This window comes from Pteronotus mesoamericanus, unplaced genomic scaffold (assembly GCF_021234165.1).
Source record: "Pteronotus mesoamericanus isolate MK-2021 breed Mesoamerican mustached bat unplaced genomic scaffold, CSHL_Meso_final scaffold_232, whole genome shotgun sequence".
NCBI classification, from domain to species: Eukaryota; Metazoa; Chordata; class Mammalia; order Chiroptera; family Mormoopidae; genus Pteronotus; species Pteronotus mesoamericanus.
Genome location: NW_026555311.1, coordinates 27,047,513 through 27,066,904, shown reverse-complemented (window position 1 = coordinate 27,066,904; position 19,392 = coordinate 27,047,513). Strand labels below are relative to the sequence as shown.

The 19,392-nt window shown below is 39.5% G+C and overlaps 1 protein-coding gene across 2 annotated transcripts in view; it reads right to left on the bottom strand.

Annotated features, from left to right (window-relative positions):
- WDFY3 (WD repeat and FYVE domain containing 3) overlaps positions 1-17,920 on the bottom strand; it is a 271,717-nt gene extending 253,797 nt beyond the window's left edge. For both annotated transcript variants that reach the window (XM_054591789.1, XM_054591790.1), the window contains exon 1: positions 17,419-17,920. The gene's annotated coding sequence lies outside the window, so the exon portion shown is untranslated. The remainder of the gene's footprint in view (positions 1-17,418) is intronic.
- Between the last annotated feature and the right edge of the window lie 1,472 nt (positions 17,921-19,392).

The window sequence follows — 19,392 nt, the reverse complement described above, 5'->3', positions numbered from 1 at the left end:
CCACTAACCAATATTCAATGCCTCCCATCTCCAGGATACACTGGATGTGGGAATTAAACAATGATAGCGTTTTGCTTCTTGTTTCAAGAATTCTTGTCTCAAGAACTCTGGAATCTGCTGATCCAGCAGTTTTAGTTCCCAAGGGAAAAGTACTTACAGCAAGAGATAAAATAACTGTTCTCATTATGTTGAAAGCTGAGCTTATAGTGTTCAGCTTGATTTCCTCACAACAGTAGAAAAATAAGCAAAAATAAAGGCTACAGAATTGGGTGACTGTTCCTGCCTACCAAGGAAAAGAGAGGTTGCTACTATACCTTTGGTGGGGGCCAGGGCTGAAAGACCATGAGAAGAATGCAGGGGATTCCCAGAGTACTTTCTGGTGGTACTGCACAGAGTGTGAAAGTTGGTGGCAGACCATCACAATTCTAAACAGTTGGAACTACCAGGCCAGACCCTTTCAGGAAGGAAGGACTGGCTCAGCTTGTTCAGAAGAGAACCTAATGAGCCAAGGTACTTGATGAGCAGAAGGTAAGAGAAATACAAAATCTGAAGGGAAACAGATTAGGGTCTGTGCACTGATGCAAAACTATATATTGTAGCCACCATTTATTTCCTTACTAGTCACTGGTGTGCAGTAAGTACCCCTCCCCAATCTTTCTCTTTAAATAATTTCATTTCCTTTTCCTTTACCCTAATCATGCAGATGGCAAGTCGGCAGGAATTAAATTTAGGTTGTAAAATATCAAGAATCACAGTAGAATGAAGGGCAGCATATCACCCAGAATCAGTAGCCCTATGGCGCTGCCTCTTAGCTGGTACCTCAGCTTGCATTTAGATTATTCTCCTAGTAGCAAACGTGCACAGATGGGGTAGCAGGGTTATCTCTACCTTTATATAAGTAGGGAGAAAAGCGGGGGAAAAAGAGAAAGTGAAAGGGATGGTTAAATTATAAAGGGTGGGGTCATCTAGACACCTCCTACGAGCAATCAAGCTTTGATTTCCTCTTCTTTGGGGATGGTCCCCAACACGCAGGGGTAGATGCCTAGGGCTATCACTATACATCAAGACCCTGGGTGCCCTGGCTCTGGGAGACAGATACCTGACCCAAACAGGGCTAATCTCATCCTTTCTTGTTGGAATACAAAAATTGAAAAGGCAAGGCAGAGACTAAATCTTTAGAGCACAGTCACATTTATGGCAGGGGTGTCTAGAAAGAAGGTATAAAAACTCCTGCTGATGAGATTCCTAGAGCTCCTCTGGTTTCTTCTGTGCAGGCCCAACTTGTTCACTTCATCATTCAATTTCCAGTATGGGTTTCATAAATGCCTGTTGTCACCCCTTATGGTAGTAAATTGATGCTCACTAGCATAAAGGGTGACAACCCCAAAAGTGCTAATAAGTTAAAGAAAAGGTGTAGAAGGTTCTCATTTTAATGTCAAATTATCATATTCATACATTTTTGGTGCTCCCTCTTACCCTACTCAAAAACTAAACTCTTAACACAGTGTGCTATTGCCTTCAGAATTGTGACATTAGAACCCTCATGCCTAACATGCTTTTTTACATCCTCCTATTCTGCAAGAAAGCATATTTACTCTGAGGCTTCAGTTTGTTCATTTTAGCAGCAGTTCAGCAGCAGCTTCCTGTTAAGACATCATTATGAAGCATCAGCAATTCTCTACATCTCGTGATGCCCCACCAGTGCCAATACGGCAAACTAAATGATTACTGATTAACAATGGAAATGAATTTCCTCCTTAAAAAACACTCCATAGTATATAAAAGAACGGTAAGCCCAGACTGTTTCTGCTCTCTATGTGCCTTGCTTCTTCTATCACTCAAATTCTGGATCACCACTACAGATTTATGACACGAGATACTTAAGTAGTTTCAGGCCCAACCTTTAATTCTAGGTCAAGTTATCATTAACATATATTCACCCAGCCTTTATGGCCAAGTTAGATGACTAGAATTCCTAGCTTGTTGTCATACCTTCTCTATTCTACTCCTACACTTTCTGCGGTTCCAGCCCTGTTTTTACAAGTAATTATAACTAAATTTCTGTTTTGACACTTTTGGAGGTTCCTAGCCTGGCTCCTGCTTTGTGTCATCCTAGGATTGGGATCCCTGTTTTCAATTACCAGTCCCAATGCCAAGGACTGGTACCTGGCCATTAGTTAGAGCTCAGTAACCAAGTAACCACAAACAAAATTCTCTGCAGGCCATTCAAATAAATATATGTATACATGTATGTACTCATTCATTCTGATTCTCTCCCTCACTCTCAAGATTCCATGTACTTCTCCACCTTGAATCCCATTTACAATAGACTGTGTGAATGGCTCTCTGGCTTTTCTACTCTTGACATGGCTTATGAAAGAGAACCTTTCCTCAACACCGGCAGCATACGGCAGATTGGCTCTAACATGCAGCACTATTTCAAAGTGTGAACTCATTCTAGTCTGTCCTTGTACAATGGTAACCTCTGCCTTACTCTTAAACTTGACTATACTCTGTCATATCACGAATGCAACAAAAACCTTACCAACTATTGAGATGTGGTAAAAGTAAGCAAATTTACAGAATTTAAAAACAAAGGAATTAAACAGATAAACGAAAAATATGTTTTGAATGGTATGAATCGGAAAGTTTGTAAAACAGTAATATTAAAAGAACATATTCATAATATTCCTAGACATGTATGTGGCATTTTTTTTTAATCACCAGGTTATACTGTTAAAAGCAGGAAAAAAGAAAATGACATTTTATTTTGTAAATATATTCTATTATAGCATATAGAAACAACCATCTAATCCCCAAGAGTTCTAGCTGTAATTTCTTGACACAAAACAAATACATTACCAAGCAGTAAAACAGTGTCTATACGTACTCATACAAATTAGTATCTTTTGATCAATGCTGAATTGTTTATGAAACTTAATTAAATTTCTAATTCCACTTAGTGCCAAAAATGGGATTCCTATCACCTTCTCCATAATCTAGCTTTATTATTAATACTACCCCCTTATAAAAGTTGTCCCTTTCCTGGATTTCTCTACCTTGATTCCCAACAATCAAGCCACAAATGGGATCATCGTGATTTTAAGTAAAAACTGCAAAGCAGTCCAAGATTACAGGGAAAAGGGATGTGTTTACCTCAGGCTCCTTAGAAGCCAAAGATCTACAGTAAGAACAAGTACAATGGATATTAAGGAACTCCAAATACTGGGGCTATGAAGGAAGCCAATGAAGTCTCAAACAATATCACTACCATATTACTGAATATCTGTTCATAAGTTAAACTAGCTCTTTGAAAGGGGGATTAGTATCTTATCATCTCAATATTTCAACACACAAAGCAGTTAATAGAAATCGTGTTGAATGAAAAAAAAAAAAAACAAAGGATTCAGATGGTTAATAAAGGAGTGTCAACTGTATTCAGCTCATACTGCAATACAGCTACCGTGGAATGATGACTGCCAGGGAGGACCTTACTCAAAGAAAACCAAATGATTCAGAAATCAAAGGCATTTTTGTACACCAGCAATGAAATAGAAGAAGAAATCAGAAAAAAAATACCATTCGATATAGCAAGAAGAAAAATAAAGTACCTAGGAATAAATTTAAACAAAGACGCAAAAGACCTGTATGCAGAAAACTATACAACATTGAAGAAAGAAATTAAGGAAGACACAAATAAATGGAAGCATTTACAGTGCTCATGGATTGGAAGGATTACTATCATCAAAATGTCCATACTACCCAAAGCAATTTATAGATTCAACGCAATCCCTATTAAGATACCAATGACATATTTCACAGAAATAGAACAGACATTTCAAAAATATATAAGGAACTATAAACGACCCCGAATAGCTGCAGCAATTCTGAGAAAGAAAAACAAAGTAGGAGGGATCACAATACCGGACATCAAACTATACTACAAAGCCACTATACTCAAAACAATCTGGTACTGGCACAAGAACAGACCCATAGACCAGTGGAACAGAATAGAAAGCCCAGAAATCAGCCCAGGTCTCTATGGGCATCTAATATTCGACAAAGGGGGCAGAAGCATAAAATGGAGGAATAATAGCCTCTTCAACAAAGGGTGTTGGGAGAGCTGGACAGCTACATGCAAACAATTGAAATTGGATCATCAGCTGACACCATACACAAAAATAAACTCAAGATGGATAAAAGACTTAAATATAAGTCGCAACACCATCAAAGTCCTAGAGGAGAACATTGGCAGGAAACTCTCAGATATCTCACGCAGCAACTTTTTCCACTGATATGTCTCCTAAAGCAAGGGACATAAAGGAAAAAATAAACAAGTGGGACCTCATCAAAATAAGAAGCTTCTGCACAGCTAAAGAAAACATCAGCAAAATGAAAAGGGAGCCAACCGTATGGGAATATATATTCACTAATGATACACCAGATAGAGGTTTGAGCTCCAAGATATATAAAGAACTCACTCGACTCCACTCCAAGAAGACAAATGATCCAATCAAAAAATGGGCAAAGGACCTGGGCAGACGCTTTTCCAAGGAAGAGATACAGAAGGCCCAGAGACATTTGAAAGGATGCTCGGCATCACTAGCCAACAGAGAAATGCAGATCAAAACCACCATGAGGTACCACGTCACACCGGTCAGAATGGCCATCATAAACAGATCCACAAACAACAGGTGCTGGCGAGGCTGTGGAGAAAAGGGAACCCTAGTACTCTGTTGGTGGGAATGCAGACTGGTGCAGCCATTGTGGAAAGCAGTGTGGAATTTCCTCAAAAAGCTGAAAATGGAACTGCCTTTTGATCCAGTGATTCCCCTGCTGGGCCTATACCCTAAGAATCCCAAAACGCCAATTCAAAAGAACCTATGCACCCCAATGTTCATAGCAGCACAATTTACAATGGCCAAGTTTTGGAAGCAACCTAAATGCCTATCAGTAGATGACTGGATCAAAAAATTATGGTACATTTACACAATGGAATACTACGCAGCAGAAAGAAAGAAAGAACTAAACTAAACTTCGCGACAGCATGGATGGAACTAGAGAGCATTATGCTAAGCGAAATAAGCCAGGGGGCGAAAGACAAATACCATATGATCTCACCTGTAAGTGGAACCTAACCAACAATACAAAGATGCAAGGAAAATAAGACCAGCAACACTGAAGGGAAAAGAAACCAACAGAGACGAGAGGGAAGGAGGGAGTGGGGGCGGGGGAAAAGGAAGGGAAGGGTAAAGTCAAGGAACATATAGCAAGGACTCATGGACAAAATCAAAGGGGAAGAGTTGAGGGAGGGGACAAGGGAAAGTGGTGGGGGGTAGGCAGAGACAAATGTATTTGAAAAAATAAATTAATTAATTTAAAAAGAAAAAGAAAACCAAGTGAGTTCTAAGTCCCCTTTTCCAAAGATAACTCTGAATAATAAGCATAATGCAAAATGGATCTCATACCATGGATTAATTTCATGTGCTTTTACCTTTTCATCAGGCAATTATGTTCCTCAAGTCTAATTTTACATTACTATAGGTCTTTCCTTAATCTAACACTATGTTTAATATTTAATTTTCAAAAATCCATTTCACTACTTGTTTATTTTGGTATGACTTTTCTATTTCAGGCATCTAGGAATGAGTTATAGCCACTGTATTTAGTTTCTAAACTGCTGTTCATGGAGATGTTATAGTGACTTGAATGCTCATGAAGGAAATAGATTGGATGGGAAAACTCCAATAAGCCACGGCAACTGTTTACTAGTCACTTTGCCATCTTTAAAGTTTTTAATAAAAATAAGACTTTTTACTGATCTGTTAATGATAACAGATGATAAAATGCAAAAGTCTGACTCAAACCCTGTGTATAATACCACTGCTACTTAGGCAAAAAATTTTAAAAATACCAAAATCAATGCAACCTACATGCTATGTAAGAGCATTTCTAACTTTAACAAAACTGAAGAAAGCACACACAGGTATGATTAGTATCTATAAGCTTAACACCACCAAAGTAACCATTAGGTGTAGGAATGCAACCAATCTTCCATTAAAATAGTGCTTGCTGAACAGAACTGCACTGGACTGGAACAATGCTTTGTCAGACGACATTCGGATATGCCAAACACTATGAGCTCTTCAACTCTGCATTACAGAGGATGTCAACAAGCAGAGTAGAAAGAAAAAAGGCTAGAATATGAGGGTCTTTATAAAGATCTTTCAATATTGTCACTCAGCAGTCAAAAGTGGCCCATTTTTTATGAAAGTATTAGGTTGAGGAAATTCAAAGCACATGAAAATTCATAAAGAGGAAAAAAAAGAATATACTTTCTAAAAAAATACGATGCTCTTCTCCAGGCTATGAACCGAGATCACTAGTACTGTCATCTCACCAAGGCTATTCAGCATATTTCCCCTGCCCTGCCCCAGCCACACAAGTGCATGTCAGGTGTAATGGTGGCCTTAGTGGCTTTTCAGCAGCTGCCATGTCTTTTCTGGCTTCCTCACCCCCTCCTTAAAGTGTAAACACCTAAGCCAACTCCTATGGTGGTTATGTAACCTACCACAGGCTGGGAATCACTGAACTTATTTATTTACTCTAGTGACTCAGATTTAAATCTAGGTCTCTGTGGAAAGGAGGTGGAGAACACAAACACATGTCATGACACCATTTTTCATTAATACTTATTGTATAACTAAAATTAAATCAAGACTGTCTGCCTTTTATATAGGTTTGATGCAGAAATCAGCTTTCAAAAATGCCTCAGGTTTTACTAGGCACAGGTCAGCCTCTGCTACACTAAATGACGCAAAGCAGAACAATCCCCCTTTAAAGAGAACTCTCATTTCCTCTCCCTCTTTCTCTCCTTCCCCACTATTTTGTTTCACTCCTGTTGTCCTTTTCTTTTTTCTCCAACCTCTTCTTTAAGCCGCCTCCAACAGCTACCTCTTAGCAATGCTGAGCTTGGCAAAGTCAAGATAACTTTTTCAAGGATATTTCCCTTAGAGATAGTAGAAAGACTTTAAATATCAGAACTCCAGAAATAATGAAACAGCAATAAATTAGTGGCAAATAAAATGCAATCTATAAAGCACATCTGTCTTTGATCCAACAGACCAAATTATCTTTAAAAAGAATACATGCTAGAGAAGTCATATTAAGTACAATTTTCATGATGACCTAGTTGTTAAATGCTTAAGAAACAAAAGTAAGGTTTTCATATTACAAGCATGGTCTTCTCTAAGTGTTTTACTTTATTTCTAATCCTCAACTTTTTTTAAATTTCTAATGTATTGATTTCAGAGAGAGAGGAAGGAGAAAGAGGGAGAAGGCAACTAAGGGAGGGAGGGGGAGAGAGAAAAAGAAACTGATGTTGTTCCACTTATTTATGCATTCATGGGTTGACACTCGCATGTGCACCAACAGGGGATCGAACCTACAACCTTGACATATTGTGGGGACATTCTGACCAACTTAGCTACCTGGCCAGGGCCCTAATCTTTATCTTTATTATTTAAATAATAAATTCAGACAAACATTTTTTCCATCTGAATTATTGATGGTGAAATCTACTGATTTTATAATTTTCTATAATTCTGATACAAGTAAATTTCAGTTTTCACCAAAAAAATTCTATAAATACCCCTGATATTCAGATCAAACACCTTAGGCTTCCCCTAATCATTTCAACTAAAACTATTTTTCTACTTGCTAAGTGTCCACAGAACTTTGGTACATTTGAGACAGACTAATGTTAAATTATTTATACATCTATTTTATCTCCACTATATTATGAAGTTATTGAGAGCAGAACTATCCATGTAGTTCCCATAGTACCCAGTATAGCACACAATAAAAGATTTCATAAATATTTAGGAAAAAGCTTTTAGAATGATTAATACATATTACAGCATCATTTTAGAGTATATTTACAGTGTATCATCATTTTGGGTAATAAGAACTAGGTTCCTAAGAGCAAGTTTAATCCCTTATACTTGATATACTTTAGTCACTAGTCATTACATAAATAAATCAAGTGAAATAAAAATTATTAGCCAATCAATACACAATGACTTTTTGAAAAACTGACACAGAGTTTAATTCATACTTGTTCACTTAACTATAACATTTATCATCTAGATCACCTAATACTGTGTTTTAATGAGCAATGTGCTACAGGGAAAGAACTTGGGCTTCAGAATCAGAAAGACCCAGGCTTTAAACAAGGCAATCTGATCATTAATTAACTGAGGGTTTTCTAGGGTGAAGAGAATAAAGAAATATAATAAAACATGTATCATCATTCTTTCACTTGATAATGAGTAGTTTTAGAATTCCTAGGGGTGACAGTAAACATCGTCTCATGACGTACAGAATTTTCTGACAACATGCTTATTACTTAAGTACATTCCTTCACTCAATGTTGAATGAAGGCCAATTATATGCTTATTTCTATGTGTTAGAGAATAAAATTTGTTGAAATACATTATATAACACGTGATGATGTTCTATAGCTGTTTATTCAACTACACTATAAACACACCTTATACTTTTCCAGTATGTCCTCTTTAATCAACACAGTAATAAGAGGTACTTAATAAATCTCTTGACTAATTGCCCAATACTTTTTCTTTATATTCTGTTACACGCAAAAAAATAAAAGGTCCCAGTAAGCAATGATTAAATACATAAGTCCAACAAAGAGGAATTTAGAAAATGCCATGTAATTGCAATTTTAAATGACTAAGGCTGTGAGTGAGCTAACTGCTAGAAAATAATCAGCCATTTGCCTGGTTTTCTGCCATCGTTTTCATAGAAAATGCAGGGAAGAGACATAGATTGGTGTGCTGCCTACAGAAACAAGGCATGGAATCTGAATTTGTACATCCTAACCTCTTCCCTCTAAGACTAAAAATACCATTCTTGTATTTGTCAACATTTTTTTATTTATTTATTTTTAAAGATTTTATTTATTTTTAGAGAGGGGAAGGGAGGGAGAAAAAGGGAGAAAAACATCAATGTGTGGTTGCCTCCTGCATACCCTCCACTGAGGACCTGGCCTGTAACCCAGGCATGTGCCCTGACTGGGAATAGAACCAGCGACCCTTTGGTTCACGGGCTGGCACTCAATCCACTGAGCCACACCAGTCACTGCTCATCATTTTTTAAAAAATGAGCAAGATCATTATGGTTTTAGCAAGGAAATACAAGTCAGTACTGTACTACAGTTATGTAAGATGTTACTACTGAGTGAAGGGTGATGGTTGAAGGTTACATCAGACTCTACTAGTAATTTTTGCAACTTCCTGAGTTTATAATCACTTCAAAATTTAAATATATATCAGTAAGGTAATGCAGTTTGAATAAATGTTAGAGAAATTAAAACAAGTAAGCTGCTTTCCTAAACACAAACACTCAAAAATGTACTATGCGATTTAGATATCTTGAGGAAATACTTGTGGGATTCTTTTTAAAGTGTTGATCCTATTCACAATAATTAATTACCTTCTAAGTTATGCAATTTATAAAGCAAAATTTATGCATGTGAATGTAAGGCAATAAGCCCACAGGGTTCTCCACAAATAAACACATTAGTTGCCCTCCACTAAAGAAAATAGCAGTTAATACAAAATAATTTTGGCATGACTTTTAATATCAGATAATGGCTATGTGACAGATTCCTATTCTTCTTAGGCTAATAGCAAATTAATTGACCTCTTTTAAATCCATACTGGCTGGAGAACAGAGGGAAACAAGCTAGGAATAAACATCATACTAGCGAAGGAAGCTAGGCCTTGTATTTTAAACTGTAGCGAATTCATCAAGTGTTGAAGACATACCTACTACACCTGTCAAAAATCACCCTCTAACATGATCCCTCTTCCAAATTAAGTACCACAGGCTTAAGAAACGGAGGAAAGCTAAAGGAATTAGTGTCAGAATACAATAATAACTATTCTAAGGATCCTGATGTGGAAAGGACTGCCAACAGATGAAGAACCAGAGGCCAGACAGGATAGGTGACCTGCTCATAGTAACAAAACTCTCTAGCAGCAGACATACAAAAATTCAAATTGGGTCTCTGAAAGTGTCCTTATAAATAGGCACTTATCTTTTATAAGTAGTACTAATGAATACCTTAAAGAAATTAGGCCATACTCACAAGAATCAAACAACCATACTTAGTTTATTTGTTTTCAGTCAGTAGTTTTCTAAACCCCCAAATATAATTATAGTACTTTAAATTCACTGAGGCCTCACACATATCTAGTTGATTTAAAGTTACTGATCTAAGCTTACAGCCTCACCAAAATGCATAATTACAGTACCTCTCTACATAGGGATTCAGTTTTCCCAAGGCTTAGGCATATCTGCTAAAGGGTCAGTATAATGATAGAAAGAGTTGGCACAGTACACTCTCAAGTCTCAAGCTTGATGACCACCATGCTCTTTTGTGGACTATCACAAAACAATAATATATTAAACTTAAAATAACTAGATGTACTAATATTGTGCCAAGTCATTTAATAATTAATATACTATATACAAATAGAAATTGACAAAAATTTTTAAAACTTTATGGAAGCAAACTCAAACCCAAGTCATTAATAATTTTCCTTGACTTAAAAAAAAAAAAACCTATGTGGGAATTTAATAGTAAGACTACTCTATTAGGGAAATAAAACCAAGAACCTACTCACACATAACCATTAAAAAACAAAAAATAAACAAACAAACAAAAAAAACCCTAAACTGAAAACAAAGCAAAAACTCAGCACTTAGTGAAATTACAGTGTAATTGGTCAAAATACAATAGTACACACATTAAGTGGGCTAAGATATACAAAGTATTTCATATAGTAAAAAAATATCACTAGGCTTTCACAATGGATTACAACACTATGGAAGATCAATAATCCAATATTTATTTATGTATTATACACAAGACAATCTATTGCACATAGTGATTTTTGGTTGACCCAGAATGGAAGAAAATGGCTCATATAACTGACAGACATTACCTTAAATGTCTTGCCTCGAGTCTTACAGCTTCTGCAGATACAATACTTAAGGATCTCCCAATGTCCTTCTCCAGTAGGCTCAAAGCCATTAGGATCTCCCAATGTCCATCCCCTGTACGGGTTAGACAGGTCATGGAAGCCTGAGATGTAAGGACTGCGGGAGTTGGAGTTATAGGCAACAGTTGTGGGCTTAAGTGGATACCTAGAATTCCGAGGTTCAACGGTGTGTGCTAGAGTCTGACACTCACGAAGATTTGGTGGTGAACACCAAAAACACTCCAAAGGCCTATACCAGAAGTCAGGTAAATAAATCAACTATAACTGCTTGTTCAGTCAAATGAAACACACTAAGAAAATACTGCTGACTTTATTTCTGGTACTAGACTTTTCACACTATGCAGGGCTCCTACTGAGTTGTTTATAGAAATGATATTCTAGACCTACCTATCCAGTGTCTCGTTTATTAATGATTGAGGCTAATAAAGTAATCTCAATAAATTCCCACCAGTGAAAGGAAAACATGACTATAAATAAACCCTATCTATTTAGCTTGGAGAGAAGTTATCTACATTTATTACTACATTTGTTTACAAAGAATAAATGAATGAATTTCCTACGTATTTGGCATTTCTTGAGCATCCAATCAGAGGAAGGATAAGGCCATTAGGGAAACATGTTAAGGGATTTGGGAGAAGCTTGCCCATGTTTAAGGGAAGTACAAGAAATAGCAGAGGCTGGCACAAAGATGTGCATTCAATCATTGACTAGGCATTTACTGAGCACCTATTACACATGGTTCATTGCCCTGGCATTACATATACACTAGGCAGCAAAACAGAATACACATCCATATGAGCCAGTAGTCATTACACAACAGTGCTGGGTTATTGCCTACCCAGTTTTCAATGATTAATCCCATTTTTAGCAACTCCATAATTCAACAGACATTAATTCAATGAAATAGGAATTCAGAGGTTAAAAATAAAATCTTGGAGTTCAGTCTTGGGAGGGGAGACAAACAAAGCAGCTAGTAAGTACGGTACAACAAAGGGTGCTTAGGGAACACAGCATTATTCCGGGTAGCAGGAAAGGTTCTTGGGCACAAGAGGGCGGCACACTTCAGAAGCTTCAGGTAGGAGATAGGAATGCATCTCTGTCTATGCCCAGGGTAGGCACACTCTAAGCTGAAATTCACCAAATTCAGAAGTCAAAGTCCTTACACTGGACTCCACCATCTGCCAGTGCCTCCACCACCCTGACCTCAGTTTTCACCTCCCTCCAGCTAACCCCTGGCTGTTCTCCCTCTGGCTTCATGGCATCAGCACCTGCCCTTCTCTCAGATGTAAAATTCTCACCCAATCCTCCCATCACCCCATCCTCTAAAATGCTTCAAGACTCTGCTCAAATGTCACCTTAACGGAGAGGTCTTCTCACAGAGCCTTCTAAATGGCAACCCCGCCCACACCTCGGGACCCTAGTACTCCCTTAACTCCCTTACCCAGCCTTGTTTCTCCATGGTACTTATTGGCAACTGACAATATAGACATCTGGTATCTATCCCCCCACTATAATTAAGCTCCTTTACATAACTCCATCACCTAGCACTGTGCAGAGCAGATAGCAGACGCACACAAATCTTTTTTTAAAGAATGAACAAAAGAATGGTTCTCAGGGATGAGACAGGAGACGCTGAAGCCAGGTCATACAGAGCTTTGTATAGACCAAGACCTGATGCTTTAATGGCTCTTTGATAACAACTTAGAATTTATTAAAAGATTTTGAGGAGAGAAAAATGCATATTGGAATACCACAATTTTATATTTTATATTTTTCAAAATTAAAGAAGAAAAAGAAGAGAATTCATTTTGGAAAGAGTGTGAGGGGAACTGATGAGAAACGGTGAGGGTAGAGTTAAAGAGAGCAATTAGAAGACCACTGTAATAATTCATTAGAGAAACACAGGACTTAATAAAAGGCCTTGGAGGAGGAGGGGGTGGAATAAGAGAAATGTTTAGAAGATAAAAGCAATTGGACCTGATCTGATGCTTAACTGTATATGGAAATTGAGGAAGACTAAGGATTAGAAGATGACTGTCTGGCTTTTATATTGTGACAAGGTAGATGATATTTACCCAAATTGAGAAGAGTGGAAGAGAGACGACATTTGGAGGGAAAGATTATGAGCTAAGGTTTGGTCATGCTGAGGTTGACATGCCTGTGGGAACGTCTCAGTGGCTACGTCTAAATTAGCAGTTAAAGATGTGAATCTAGAGCTACGTAATAAAGTTGAAAAAATGCTTTTTAATTTGAGAATCCTAAATTTTTCTTAAAAAAGCAGTATTTACATAGCTTTTTAGAAAACCACATTATAAAAAATGTTAACAGCTAAGTATTGTAATTCCTTTTTAAAAAGCAGTTCTAATAATACGAAAGACAACTGCACAGTAAGAAACATTCTTTTAAGTGCCATGGCCTTCATAGTGAAATCATGACTGATGACCAAGCCAAAAAAGAATTACTTAGCAATGTCTGCCGTAAACTTACTATGTTGGTTCAAATATTGAAAATAAAAATTAAGTAAAAAAGTTAAAGGAGACCAATACATGTATAACAAATGGCTGTAACAGCAATTTTCAACCAGTGTGCCACAAGTATTTTTAAAACATGCAATACCTGACTATTTAGTCAGGGGTGCTGACCTCTTTTCCTTAGATTGTCAAATTAAAAAAAAAAAACAACAACAAACAACAACTAACACAATAGCTGTCCTGTGTGAATGAATCAAAATTTTAACTATATTTTTGTCAAATCAGCAAAAAAATGATTTTTTTGGTGTGTTGCAAAATTTTAGCTTATATGTGCCACGAGATGTAAAAGATTGAAAATCACTGGGCTATCATTTTAGTAACAGAGAATACTAAGTGTTGACAAAGATGCAGAACAACTGAAATTCTTATATCGCTACTGATAGGAATGCAAAATGGTACAGTCATTTTAGAAAACAGTTTGGCTGCACAATATAAAGTTACTGACATTGATAAATATACACTTACAAGACCCAGTAACCTCACTGCTAGGTACAACTCAAAACAACAAAAAAACCCCAGAAACACTGTCCCCTCTACACACGTACCAGTACATAACTGTTTACAGAAGCTTTACTCATAGTTGTCCAATACTGGGATTCAAATGTCCAATTCATAAACAGATGAACAAACTGTGGTACTTCAAAAGAAGAGAATGCTACTCAACAATACAAAGGATCAAACTCAGTGGTGTGCTAGAGTGGGCTGGTATCAGCTGGTGAGAGCCCACTGTTAAATTTATAGGAATTTTGCCAGCTGGTTTAGGTAGCTTAATATAGGCCATGATTAGAGTACTTACAGTGCAATAATTATCAAATGCTACAAATCAGGGGTTTTTTTCCTTTGGAGAGCAAGTTGTTAACAGTATTTATCAGCACACCAACAAACAAGCTTCTGGTACCATGTAACAACTTAATGAATATCAAAAGTATTATGTTAAGTGAAAGAAGCCAGAAAAGATTACATAGTGTATGACTTCATTTATATTATATTCTAGAAAAAACAAAACTATAGGGGCATTAATTGGTTAGTGGCTGCATGGGGGGTGGGATACAAGGAGAGGACTGACTACAAAGCACCATGAGAACTTTTTGGCGTTACGGAAAAGTTTTATATCTTGACTGTGGTGATGACCATCCAACTGTATACATCTGCCAGCACTTTCACTACATGTAAATTATACTTCAATAAACCTGACTACAAAACTATTAAAGGAGCCATTTGTCTCTTATTTATTTTCTGGAAGAAGAATGCATTATACATACACAGGAGGGAATAGAATGTATCAGTGGATTTATCAGGAAGTCAGATTTTAACTCACATAAATAGAAAAAGATTAAAAATGTTGAAAAAAGAAGTGAACTTGTAATCACAGGGAGTATGAATACCAGAGCCTGGATGATCCTGCCAAGGATGCTGTAGAAATGGCCGTACTTTGGGTAAGATTTCAGACTAGAATCATCAAGAGAGGTTTAATCACTAAGGTTTCTTCTTACTTGGAGTCAGTGGTTCTAAAATCCCATGATATTGTGTGTTTGATCATCTCAGATTCACTTTTCAATTTTAGCGAAACATCAATTACTCGTTTTAACATCAAACGCACGCTATAACTGACTCAAAAAGCCTAGTGCAGGCTTCCTTGCTGTTAGGAGTGCAGGCTTTGACTTTAGACAGTCTGGGTTTAAATGTTGGCCCTACCACTCTCTGTAAGACTTTGAATGGGCATCCCTAAAGATTCCTCATCTGTAAAACAGACATTTTTCTAAAGCTTCCATAAGAATGCATGAAAAAAAGTATCTCTGTGCCAAACTGTCAATAACAAACATTTCTTACAAATAATTTAAAAGATAAAAATTCTCAAATCTAATCCTAAGAATTTTAACATTCCAAATATAAAAGATCTATTCTTTAATTATATATCCAGTAGTTCATAATCTTTTGTGGAGAAAGATCTTTTTGAGAATATGATGACTCCAGCGATTACTTGGTTTTTGTTTTGTTTTTTCTTTTGCACTTTATTGCACTTGCAGATGTTGGGTTTTGTGTGCAAGACTCTCCACCAGGAAAAAGACTGTGATGAGCTTTACTATGGTAGTGTGGAACCAAACCCACCGTATCTCTGAGGTATGCCTGTATATGCTATGTTCTGCATACAGATTGAGGATTCAAGGACCTTCTGAAAAACTTGTATAAAATTAAGGATGCATGATGTAAACTCTTAAAATAGCAAAGTTGAGCAGTGTAATTTAAGAATCTTCAAAACAGAGATCCCAACTAATATTGAAATGTGTCATTTATTCTTTTTTTAAAACATATTACAAGACCAGAAAGAACTTGTTTTCTAGTTCATCTCATTTTTTGCTGAAAACTTAAGTTAGAAACAATTGTTCTACATGAACCAATTTCCACTCAGAAAAACTAGTAGAAACATTTCTAGCTGCTTGAGATTGAGTGGTTCCAAGTGTAACATGCCATACTGATGCTCAAAGATTGTAGGTAGAGTTTAAGTCTAATGTATTATGTACTTTTAAATATAAAAAACATACCAAGCTAATTCCTATTCTTAGTGCCCCATGATAAAGTTTTATTTCTCTTTTTCAGCTAGATTTACTTTTTCCTAGACCTTTGCACTAGTATTACATCTAGTTTTTTTATTAACCAACTTATGTTGGTTCTGTTTTATGTTATGTTTGTTATAAAGCCTCATAGTGGAAATTAATTGTTCTCAACCTTCTATCATATAATTCCAACCTGGGAATATACTGCTATCTCAAAAGGTTTTTTTTCTTTAGTTGTTTGGTGTTCAGACTACAATACCCAGCTGGCATTAACCAACTCATGCCATTACCGAACAAGAAATAGTTTTTCCTATGCATTAGCACCATTTTCCCCACAGGAAACAATTTTTCAAGCACGGGAAATCGGGGTAAGGCTGCACATACACAGTCAACATCCTTTCAATCAAGTTTCAACAGATTATTTCAGTGAAAGGGAGACCTAATACTGTAGGTCTCAGAATTCAAGGGTAAAAATCTATGAAATGATGCACCTAAGGATCAAACATTAGCCAGGTGGGCCAAACGCTTTTTGGTCTGAAAGGTCACACCTGCTTTTAAAACCCCACGGTAACCGGGAATGTTTGTGATGCCACCGCATCCCCTGTACAACAGAATAAATAGGAAAACACAGAACACAGGAGCATCTTTGGTTCTTCCCATAAACCAAAGGTTTCCAGGACAAAGTGTGGGAGTAGAGCAGGGCCAGGGAATAAGCCAGGAGAGGCCCGCAACCCTGGAGACAGCGCCCGAGGGATGGAGGCCTCGCCGGGCTGTGCCCCGACGCTAGGGGCTCCGGGAGCGGAGACCCCGCGGGTTCCGCCGAAAGAGCCCAGGCCAGACCTCCCCCGCCCCCCGCCATCCCTGGGCCGCCAGGTTACGCCCCCACTGCTTAGTAGCACCAGTGTTCAGTCCTCTCCTCCCCCACCCCCACCTCCAAAACACCCCAGCATCGATCCCCACCACCAAAGGCGCGTGACCCCGACCCTGACCCGACCGCGACGGCGCCCTCTCCAGGCCGCAGTGGAGGACACAGGCCAGGCCACCAGCCGAGATGGCAGCGGCGCTGGCGACTGGGGGCAGCGCGGTCCCACGGGAGGACGGCAGCTGGGCCACGGCCCGTCTCTAAGGGCAGCGGCCGCAGGGCCGCAAGTGGGCAGCGCCTCAGACCCGTACAAACAAAGCGGCCGCGGCGCGCCGGGCGGGGGCGGGGAGGGGGGGGCAGGGACCCAGGCTGAGGGTACTCACCGAGGGCTGGCAGGCCTGGCCGGCAGCGGGGACCGCCGCGGGCCGGGGTTTCGCACTGAGGGCGCGCTGGCGACGGGGAGGTGGCGGCGAGGGCCGCGTCGCGCCCGCGGCTGGGCGCGGGAGCTCTGCTGCGGAGGACGGGGCTGCGGACCGGGCTTGATTCTGCGGCCGCGAGGTGCGGGAACCGGTCAGCTGGGGCGGGCAGCGGCGCTAGGCGGTCCGGGCAGCGACGCTACAGCCTTTCCCTTCTGTCCGGGCCCCTGTTTCCTCGCGTCCTCCTCCTCGCTGGGTCCCCGCCGCCGCCTCAGCCTCGGCGCTCCTCCGGCTTCTCCTCTCCATCAAGGCCGGGCCGACCCGCAGAAACCATCCCGGAAAGTGAGTGGTTGTTGCCGTTCACCGCAGCTGTTGGTGGCCATCTTTAATCCTCCTCCTCCAGCTTCTGTTTCCCCACCTCCCACTGGCTCCCTGACTGACTGATTCTGGATCCTCCTCTTTCCCCTCTTGCTCCTCCTACTGAGCCAGCCGCAGAAATTGCAGCCGCTCTTCCCTTTTCGCCTCCTGCCTTTCCTTCCTCTTTTCTTAGTTCTTTCCCTTCCCCCTCCTTCCCGCTTTTCCCTCAGTTTGGTCGCTTTCGCCTCCTTTTGCAGGCAGCGGGCACTGGAAGCTCCGAGCTTGAGTTTGGCCTCGGGTTTCGTTCTCGTTCCTCCCACCCTTTCCCATCCTTACGCACACACCCGCTTCCTTCCCCTCGCCCTGTACTCAGTTGCCGCCGGTTCTCTCTCCCAACCCCTCGCCCCCTCCGAGGTCCTCGCCCTCCTCCATTCCAGTCTCTCAAAAGACAGCTGAGAAAGGACAACTGGGTTCTGCTATCCTTAACCCTACACCCGTTTGCTGGATGCTGTCAGACAGCGATGGAAGAACGGCGGACTGCGTTCATTTCACTCTAGCTCGAGTACAAAAGCACTGCCCCCACTAGCTATTTTACTACGCAGTTTTGAAACTCCGCCTGGGATGGTGTCGCGTTTGGCTTCGGTCCATTGATTATTGGACCCAGGAGTTGAAGAGCCTAGTGTCAGATGTAGCGTTCCCTCAGTGACCTTGAGCCGGTCGCCTTAAGATTTGAAGGTTTTTCTTTCGTCCCTGTAAACCTTTGCAGACCCAACAAGCACAGCTTTTAGACCAAATTAGCACGCTTTGGTAAACCTGGGACCAGTAAGTGATCAGTTTGTCCCTGTGTTGTTTGTTTCTAATCAACGCAGTGGGCAATTAGGGGCAGGCTTCAATTCTGACAATGCAGGCAAACTGAGTCAGCAATTATTGAGTGGACTCCTTTAAACAGGCTTAAGAGTGGGGAAGTGGTCATATAGTTCTAATGACAAACTTGTTCTTGCTAACACTGCAATCTTCAGAAACTCGTGAATTTCCTCTAATAAAAGGATGAAGCAAGTTGAACTTGTTTCTTTTTAGACACTGGCTAATTGGATGCATCTGAAAGGATTCACTCTCCGGTTACTTCAGAGTTCAGCACTGCCATACAGGGGATACATGTGAGCACTTTGTGAAGTAAGTGTGTAGAGGGGTTACAGTTTCTGCTTTTTTGGAACAGTGGCTATCAAAAAACAATTTGCTCTTTCAGAATAAGATGACTACCGGTAGATGTGTTCAAAGGTCATTTTCAACAAGCCAAATATGGGAAGAAATATTTTAAAATGTAGTTTTACAAAGATGCAAGGAAAATAAGACCAGCAACACTGAAAGGAAAAGAAACCAACAGAGACAAGAGGGAAGGAGTGAGGGGTGGGCGGGGGAAAAGGAAGAGAAGGGGAAAGTCGAGGAACATGTAGCAAGGACTCATGGACAAAACCAAAGGGGAAGAGTTGAGGGAGGGAAGGAGGGAGGGGGCAAGGGAAAGTGGTGGGGGGTAGGCAGAGACAAATGTATTTGAAAAAATAATTAATTAAAAAAAGAAACATT